Consider the following 10,433-nt stretch of genomic DNA (forward strand, 5'->3'; position numbering starts at 1 on the left):
GGGACAATTACCCTATGTGGGCTTACATGATGCAACATGTTCTTGTGTCAAAGGAAATCTAGAATATTGTGCAGGGCATTGATGTACATCTTGGTTCTGAGAATGTAGGCGATATTGAGGATGTTGTAGGTCTTGCTGCAAGGATTGCTGCTGCTAGAGTTGTTTTGCCTACGGTAGAACAAGCTAGTTGGGATGTAAAGGATGCACAGGCTCATGTGTTCATTGTGTTGTCTGTAAAGTGCACCATTACTCCTCACATTCGTTTAACGAAATCTGCAAAATAGGCTTGGGATATTCTGGTTGGTCTTTATGCAAGCCGCAATGAGGCAAAAATTGCTTTGTTGCATAAAGAGCCGGAATCAAAGATTGTGCATGAGGAAGATGATATGGACACTTTCCTTGCTCGTGTCAAGGATATATATAAGCAACTTATTTTTGCAAGTGAAGTCATTTCAGACAATTCCCTTGTGCAGACTGTTCTTGATGCCTTGCCAGATTCACCAGACTTTTGCAAATACTTGGAGACTTATGACCCAAGGAAATCTTGAAGCTGTCAAGTTTGATGTATTGTGCACATTGTTGTTGCAAGAGTTATTTTCCAGAAAGAACAGGACTAGACAACATGCACTTGAACAGGCTTTTATTGCTTCTCAAAGAAAGGGTGGTAACAACAATGTAGCCACTTCTTATGGTTCTACTGCAAGTGGCAAAACTTCTCTTTTCAATGCTTTTGCTGGCAGCACTTCGTCTGAAAATTCTCATGATAAGGGCAAAAAGAAGATGCGTTGCCATTATTGTAAAGCTAATGATCACTTGATCAAGCAGTGTCCTAAGTTGAAGGCCACATTACAAGTGCAGCCATTGTTGAGTCTTCCATGAAACGAGACTGTGATACTGATGTTGATGCAGAATGGGATTTTAGTGGAGAGTGCACTTACAATCCTGTTGTCCATGATGCATGCATGTCAGTTGTTGTAGATTCACATGTGTGGTATTTTGATAGTGGTGCTGCAAAGCACATTACCTCACATCGTGAATTTTTCACCTCTCTCGAGTTTGTCCCTCATGGGAATTCAGTCACTTGTGCCAACAATGCCTCTTATCCTGTTCAGGGAATTTTTCACCTCTCTCGAGTCTGTTCCTCATGGGAATTTAGTCACTTGTGCCAACAATGCCTCTTATCCTGTTCAGGGAGTTGGAAAGATTATGCTTACTACCGCAAATGGTAGTTCTTTCACACTTGCTGATGCACTTTATGTACCTGGGATCAAGAAGAATCTTATGTCTGTATCCGCACTTGCTAGACTTGGACTTGTAGTCAAATTTCTGGATGACAAATGTACAGTTCATGATTTTGATTTTGGTGATGAAATTGTTGCATTTGGCCTTTTGTGTCATGGGATGTGTATGCTCACTTTGTATGACAAGTGTGGACAAAATTTTGCAAATGTAGTTGCAGATTCAAGGGCTGTTTCGGATGCAAAACTGTGGCATGCATGTTTTGGGCATCTGAATTTTGCCAATTTGTTGCGTTTGCAAAAATTAGATATGGTTGCTTCTTTGCCGCCTCTTGAAGCACCTGTCAAACATGTTTGTGAAGGCTGTATTTTGGGTAAAATGCAACGTTTTGAGTTTCTAAAGGATGGTTCAGCTAGGGCCACATGGCTGCAGCTTGTGCATAGTGATGTTTGTGGGCCCATGCAAACTCCGTCCTTGGGAAATTACCTGTACTTCATGACTGTCATTGATAATTACTACAGGCATGCATGGGTATTTCCACGTAAAGCGAAGTCCAAAGTTTTAATGTGCTTCAAACAATTTTTGGTTATGGCTGAAAATGTATCAAAATGTACTATGGGTACCCTCCGTTCCGATCGAGGAAGGGAGTATATGTCTCATGAGTTTAATGCATTTCTGGCTAGTCATGGGATAAAACACCAATGTGCAGTGCCTTATAGACCTCAGCAAAATGGTGTTGCTGAGAGGAAAACAGGTCACTTATGGAAATGGCACGAGGTATGGTCAAAAGTCAAGATTTTCCGTATTCTTTTTGGCTTGAGGCCATCATGTGTGCCACTTATGTACTTAACAGGTGTCCTATGAAAGCTTTGCAGTCTATTACTCCATATGAAGCATGGAATGATAGAAAGCCTACTATTGAGCTTTCAAATGTATTTTTGTTGGTTATAGTGCTGAAAGCAAAGGTTATAGGTTGTACCATCAACAAACAAAATGTATTTTGATTTCACGGGATGTAGTGTTTGTGTAAGATTTTATTCAGCCCTTGTTGTCATGTACTAGAGACAGTAATGTAAGCTCAAAAGACATTTATGACACTTTGTTGCCTCTTTCCAGTGGTGGAAGTTCGAATGTAAAGTTCAATGAGGCAATTGTACAGTCTATGGGCGTTTTTGAAAATGTTACAGATCAGCCTATTTCTGATGCAGATGTACATGATGTACTTGATGAGGAAAGGGTTGAAAATGAGCAGGCTAGAGGTATGCCAAAATGGCTGGTGCATACATTGTGTGACAATAAAGTGGATGCACCTTTGTCTACGTGTACTCGTTGAGGCTCTGGCCATGCATCTTACGCATTAGATTGTTATGCTTTGGCTGTGTCTAGCTTACATGATGTTGAGGAACCTCTATCTTTTGATGAAGCATAGAATTTAGAAAATTGGATGGCTGCAATGCAATCAAAATATGCTGCATTTATAGAAAATGACAGATGGACTTTATGTGATTTGCCTCCTAGCAAAAAGTCCATTGGTATGAAGTGGGTTTACAAGTTAAAACGCAAGTCGGATGGTGAGATCGATCACCATAAGGCTCGACTTGTTGCAAAGGGTTATGCACAAACAAAAGGCATAGATTATGAAGAGACTTTTTCTCCCACTTGTCGTATGACTACTGTGCATTTTCTATGTGCATTGGCGGCTCATTTTGGTGGGGATATACATCAATCAGACATTGTTACCGCTTTCCTGAATGGTGACATATTTGAGGAAGTTTATGTAACGCAGCCTCACGGTTTTGTCAAAAAAGGACAAGAGGACAAAGTGTGCAGATGTAAGAAGGATTTGTATGGGTTGAAGAAATCTCCTTGTGCTTGGTATGAGAAAGCTGACACTCATTCGATCAAATGAGGCTTTTAATAGTCCAACACAAAGCACATTGTATGTAAAGCATGAGGGTGATGTACTTCTCATTGTGGTTCTTTATGTAGATGATTTGTTGATCAGTGGACCAAATGAGAGACATATTTTTGGGTTTAAGGCTGATTTGAATGCTACTTTCAAGATGGAAGATTTGGGGTTGTTGCATCATTACTTGGGTATACAGTTTAAGCAGTGTGATGGTGGTATTGCCTTGTGTCAGAAAACTTCATAGAGACATTGCTATGTAAGTTTGGACTTGAGGATTGTAAACCTATTTTCACTCCCATGGAAACATGTTTAAAAGTGATTATTCATGATGTTGGTGATCCTACAGATGTCACTCTTTACCAAACTACTATTGGATGCCTCATCTATGTATGCAACACAAGGCCGGATATTCAGTTTGCAGTCTCACAAGTCAGCAAATTTATGCATACCCAAAGGTCTAAGCATTGGCAGGCTGTCAAGAGGATTTTCCGCTACCTTAGTGGCACTTTACATCTTGGCTTGTTTTATCCCAAGGGGGATCATTGCCGCCAGACTTTCATGCTTTTTTGGACTCAGATTGGGCTGGTTGTTTTGAGACTCCAATGTCCACAAATGGTTTTTGTTTCATGCTTGGCAGTTCATGTATATCATGGTTGAGCAAGAAGCAACCTACTGTGGCCACTTCTAGTTGTGAGGCTGATTTTCTTTTTGGTTTTCTTCTTCTTGTGTATGCATATGGTGTGTGTGTGTGTTTGTTTGAATGTGTGCATGCGAGTGTAAGCATGTAGTGTGTATGTAAATGTGAATGTATGCTCATGCGTGTAGTGTACATGTGTATGTGTGTATGGAAAGAGAGCGAGAGAGATATTTTTAAATTGAAAGAGAGGGGGAGAGAGAGAGAGAGAGAGAGAGAGAGAGAGAGAGAGAGAGAGAGAGAGAGATGGGTGAGAGTTGTGTGAGGGTGTGTGTGTATGGAAAGATTGTGTATGTGTATGTAAGTGTGTGTGTGTGTGTGTGTGTGTGTGTGAGAGAGAGAGAGAGAGAGAGAGAGAGATTACTTATTTATTTATTTTTAACATGCTAGCTCGGCCAACTACATAGAGAATGAGAGAGGGGGAGAGAGCATGAGTGACCGAGAGGGAGGGGAGAGAGGGAAGGAGAGTGTGTGTGTGTGTGTGGTGGGTGTTTAGAGAGAGAGAAAGAGAGATACTCGGGTTGAGCCAACTGCTACACAGAGAACAAGAGAGAGAGAGAGAGAGATGGAGAGAGAGTGAGCATGGGTGGGGAACGAGAGAGAGAGAGGGAGACCATTGCTGCATGGCAGGCCTCGCTGGGTTGACGAACGAGAGAGAGAGAGAGAGAGAGATATATATATTTTCTGCACCTTGCATGGGCTGGTGACGAACAAGAGAGAGAGAGAGTTTTGGCTTGCAGTGATAAGGGAGGAGAGAGAGAGAGAGAGAGAGAGAGAGAGAGAGAGAGAGAGAGAGAGAGAGAGAGAGAGAGAACGAAGGTGGATAATGGAGGAGAGGGGGGAAGGGTGGTCCCAAGGGAGGGGTGGCACACTGCACATGCGCGAGCAAGGGAGGGGAGGTGGGTTGGCGGCAGCAACATGCAAAAAAATGTTTTTTTTTTTAATTTTTCTCCTTGCATTATAAGCTCCCTGAATGGGGTTCGTTACCACGGCCGCGACTTGTCAATGCCGGCCATCACTCCATAGAGAGATAAAATAAGAGCATCACAAATGATTTTGTGATGCTGACATGATAACTTTGTCTCTACCATGATTGAAGCCTAAAAATGCACAAAGCAAATAAAATTAAGGTAGATCTAGAATAGATATAACTTTGACTTATATGATTGAAATATAAATATTTCATGAATTAAAATGATTAATTACAATTCTAAAATTACAATAGTCTTCTTTGCGAAGCAACACAATGACAGATAACATTTGAAGATGAGCAACTATATGATATGATACCTCTTTCTGCAATGCTACGTGACGGTCAATACAACCAATAATGAAAGATCTAAAAATACATAACCCCTCCCTACAGTGTCACATAGTGGTCAAAAACAGCCAGAGACAAAGAATCTATTAAAACCAATCTCCTTGCAATGCAACGTGGTAGTCACCATCAGCCAGAGATGAAGGATTTAAAATACCTAACCCCTCCCTACAGTGCGATGCGGTAGTCACCAACAACCAGAGACGAGGAATTTATCAAATCCAATCAACCTGTAGTGTGACGCGATGGTCAGCAATAGCCAGGAACAAAGGATTTAAAATACCTAACCCCTCCTTGCAGTGTGACACAATGGTCAGCAACAGCAAGAGACGGGGAATTTGTTAAATCCAATCAACTTGTAGCGCGACGCGGTGGTCAGCAACAACCAAGAACAAAGGATTTAAAATACATAACCCCTCCCTCCAGTGTGATACGGTGGTCAACAATAGTGAGAGATGGGAAATTTATTAAATCCAATCAGCCTGCAGTGTGACACGATGGTCTGCAAACAACCAAGAATGAAGTATTTAAATTACCTAACCTCTCCCTGCACTGAGACATGGTGGTCTGCAACAACAGACAAAGACAGGGAATCTATTTAATCCAATCTTCCTGTAGTGCAACGTGATGGTTATTAACAACCAAGAACAAAGGATTTAAAATGCATAACCTCTCCCTGCAAGTGCAACACGTTGGTTAGCAATAGTCAAAGATGAAATGGATTAAAATGCTTATTTACAATTATAAAACTACAATAGTCCTCTTTGCAAAGCAACATAATGACATATAACATTTGAAAATGAGCAACTATATGATATGATACCTCTTTCTGCAGTGCTACGCGATGGTCAACAACAATCGATAACGAAAGATCTAAAAATAAATAACCCCTCCCTACAGTGCAACACAGTGGTGGTCGGCAATAGCCAGAGATGAAGAATCTATTAAAACCAATCTCCCTGAAGTGAGATATGGTAGTCACCAGCAGCCAGAGATGAAGGATTTAAAAAACCTAACCCCTCCCTACAGTGCGACGAGGTGGTCAACAATAGCCAAAATTGGGGAATCTATTAAACCCAATCAATTTGTAGTGTAAGAGAGTGGTTAGCAACAACAAGGAATGAAGGATTAAAATTACCTAACCTCTTCTTGCTACAGTGCGACGTAGTGGTCAGCCACAGCCAGAGACATGGAATCTATTAAATCTAATCTTCTTGCAATGCAATGTGATGGTAAATAGGAGCCAAGAACAAAGGATTTAGAATGCCTAACCCCTCCCTGTGGTGCGACACGGTGATCAACAACAGTCAAAGACAAGGAATCTATTAAACCCAATCTTCCTGTAGTGCAACGCGGTGGTCAGCAACAACCAAGATAAAAGAATGTAAGATAGCTTACCCCTCCCTGCAGTGCGATGCAATGGTAAGCAACAACCAGAGACGGGGAATCTAATTGTACATCCTAAGTAACTCCTTGCAGTGAAACACAGAGGTCAGTAGCAGTCAAGGATGAAGTGTCTAAAGTCTAAACCCCCCTTGCAGTGTGTCACGAAGATCAACACAGCCAAGGAGGACGGATGTCTAAACTCTCTCTCTCTCTCTCTCTCTCTCTCTCTCTCTCTCTCTCTCTCTCTCTCTCTCTCTCTCTCTCTCTCTCTCTCTCTCTCTCTTTGTAATGTGATGCGGGGTTCAACACAGTCAAAGAGAGAACCCTAACCTGCAAACTAACACTAAGGTGTGAGCAACGCTCCCCAACAACAACGCTAGCAAATACAAATTTAGAGAAAAAAACAAAAAAAGGAACAGAAATGATTTTCTATGGCTACTTGCTCTTTCTCTCTCTTTATCGCAAGCGTCGTATTTGCGACAGTTCAAATGAATTGTCGTGGTGCTTTTTTTTATAGAGTAAAATTTATTTTGATCAAAATATATTTTATTCGGATATACACCTACAATACGGATGATATACAGTGCATATTACCAAATTATACGTACAATTTTTGTTATACGGACGTATTAATGCAACTTAGCTTACTACAATGTGTTGCAGCTTCACTTTCTCCCCACCATACTCTTTTCTCCATAGAGGCACACTTGTGTGTGCAATGGCATCTATATGCCATGGATCCTAGAATATACCAGTTCTAATAGCATAATCAACTTACAAATGAAAAGAAATTTTTCCATCCTCCTGTCCCAACAATTGAGAGCACACTATTTTGAAGTCGGTCATGACTTCTTTTTTGGCCAATTGTTGATGCATTTGGAATTTGGGATCCAATACAAATGTAGCACCATGTAATAACATATGCAGTTGCACCCATCGCTTGTTAGTAATTGTGATTATGGCAGCTTTTTCCTTTGTACCAAAGCCAACATGCCCTCTTACTTTGTGTAATTCCTTTGACATATACTACATAAACTCGACCAAAGAAGAAAGAGTCTTTATTGTCTGTTCACAAAAGATCTACAAATGGTTTGGCTAGAGTGACAATCCTCTCTACATTGCATCAAAACATTTGGCAAGTTCACAAGCTGTGCACATCTTGTAGCTGCCTCCTAGTAGCTAGGATACTTGTTGAGTCATGCATCCCATCGTCGATCAACATTTGTTTCAATAAAATAAGGCTTCACTTCTTGCAAGGTGGCAAGAACATAGTATGTGGTTCCAAACCTTGTCACACAAAATATCTATAAAGTTTTATTGGGTGATTTTGTTCAAAAAAGAGCGTACAAAAATTGATGCTCTCTAATAAATTTCACCACATTGTTTGCATCCAGTAGTGTTTGTTTTATGATGGCCATTTTACCATGTCTTTTAACAAAAAATTGAGAGTATGCGTTGTACATGGCACCCAAGTAATCTCTCGGTACTTAACTTGGATAGCCCTCCCTACAGTATTGTAATTGGATGTGTTATCTTTGACGATTGCAGTCAAATTATTTGGCCCACCTGCCCTTGCTATGGCACGCTCCTATATCCTTGCTAGATAATCACTGTTCTTATCTTTCAAAGAGGTGTCAGCTTATACAAACATGGACCCTCTAGGTTTGATAATCATCACATTGATTAGTGGCTTCTTCTGACATTTCGTCCATCCATCCAACGCTATAGTGCAACCATATGCAGGAACAAAGTCTACCACCATGCACTTGAGGATGGCTTCAATGCTGTCTTGTACTTTATCTAGATACTCTATGCGTATCTTATTATAATCAGGAAGCACAAAACCCTTTTTTGGATGTGCTCATTAAAGCATCTTGAAATATGGGTTTACGCATAGCATTGAATGGTATACCGCACGCCACAAAAGCTTACATCCATTTCAAGTGCAACTCAAGCAACCATTGCTTATCTAACGCTTCATATAGCATCTTTCCATTGGATACTGCTTTACTAACTTTAGTTGCTTTTGACATTGAAGCAGAGTCGTCTGGGGAGTGTGATCATTTTCTTGTGTAGGCACATGCTCCGTCTCCTCATTCGTAGCAGCCATTTCAACATCGTTGCCACTTGTTTAGCAGCATCATTTTTCTTTTAGCTACAAGAATTTGCTTTGCTATGCCGGCATACTTTGGTAATCTAGCATGAATATCTCTTGGAGGAGTCGTACACTCTGACACATTGCCATGGACTTTAAATAGATTCTCTTTAATTCTGGTCACATTACCACTGAACTTGTGGCCGCCTGCAGATCTTGCATTTCAGCCGCGATGTATTCTTCCCAGCAAGTAGCTCGTGGACATAACTCCACTAAGTTCCTTTCACCATGCTGACAGAGAAATTTTATATGCTAGCAACAACAAATCCAGTGTCAATTTCAAGGTCAAAAACAATTCGAAGCAACAAACTACACAAGCAATGCTCTATCAATCAATCTAGTGATGAAAATTTGTCCACATTGTTTATTAAACTCATGTTACATTATCAATTAACAATAAGCAATGATAGTCTTATCATTCTACATGTATAAACTCATTTCAATCAAATTATCTTTTCAAACACAAAATAACTTCATAAATTAAAACAAAACATTTCAATCACAATGCTCGCATTGCACTACATTGATTTATTTAAAGTGCAATCTTTTGACTTTCACACGGTATGATAATCGATAATCTTAATCACTTATTAAAAATAATACAAGTAAATCTCATCATCATGTTGCACTATATCTATCTAAAGTACAAACTTACGAATTTCACATATTACGATAATCGATAATATTAACCAAGCCTTGCAATTGATTCTCATTGTAACATGAGGATTAATTGCAAACCTTGACAATTTTCATATATCTATTTGAAGTGTGAACATGAAGTTCTCACACTCCACGTAGATCTTTGAGGGCTTATCTATCTACAATTATTGCACGTGTATGATCACACAGTGTGATAGATGTAGCAATCCAAATAAAGATAATTAAATATCAATGTATTTGGACATAAGATTCCTAAATTTTAATTCTAGGGAGAATATAGTGTCGTGGCTTTATATAGGATGAAAAAAATTCTACCTATGTTCATTTTGAGGTGAGAAAATATATCCACGTCAAAATCGAACAGACCTAAATAAAACTGACCTCTATTCTATTATATTTTGCAAACTGATTATCTCATGTGAGTGTACACTCTCTAGGGATTTCAAAATGACATGATCACACTATAATTTCAGGTTAATAACAATAGAAATGCAAAATAACAAATATTTTGTTAATTGACATTCATCTTTTTTTACCTCCAGGGAGACCTGGAGACCGGCTCGTAGCCCACCGGGCTAATTAGTTGGCCCGTCGGGCCCGCCGGGTAAAGCTATTTTCTCGTCGGACCCGCCGTGGCTATATAAAGGCGATGCTGGTGCTTGTCTTTTTCACAAAAGAGGTACATTGAAAAGTCTTCACCAAACTTTCAGGCAGCTTTCCACATTCTCAAAGCAGTGTAGCAGTAATTTTTTAAACCCTTCATTATTTTATTGATGTTTTTTTGAGTTTTTTGGGTTAAAACTTAAAGGTTTAAAATTTCTTTTATCAAATCATCATACGTGGATGCACTGGCACATGGTTGCAATTGCGGCTAGGTGTGTCATTGCAAAAGCGTACGATGATTATGTTTTATATTGCTCCCAGACATTCATGCTTCAGCACATGGTTGCAATTGCGACTGGGTGTGTTGCTGCTAAAATGACAGGAGCATTTGTTTGAAAGAAGTAACTGTGTGTGAATGCACTGGCACATGGTTGCAATTACGGCTAGGTGTGTCATTGCCAAAGCGTAG

The sequence above is a fragment of the Adiantum capillus-veneris genome, chromosome 16 (genome assembly GCF_014529385.1).
Source record: "Adiantum capillus-veneris isolate H3 chromosome 16, ASM1452938v2, whole genome shotgun sequence".
NCBI lineage: Eukaryota > Viridiplantae > Streptophyta > Polypodiopsida > Polypodiales > Pteridaceae > Adiantum > Adiantum capillus-veneris.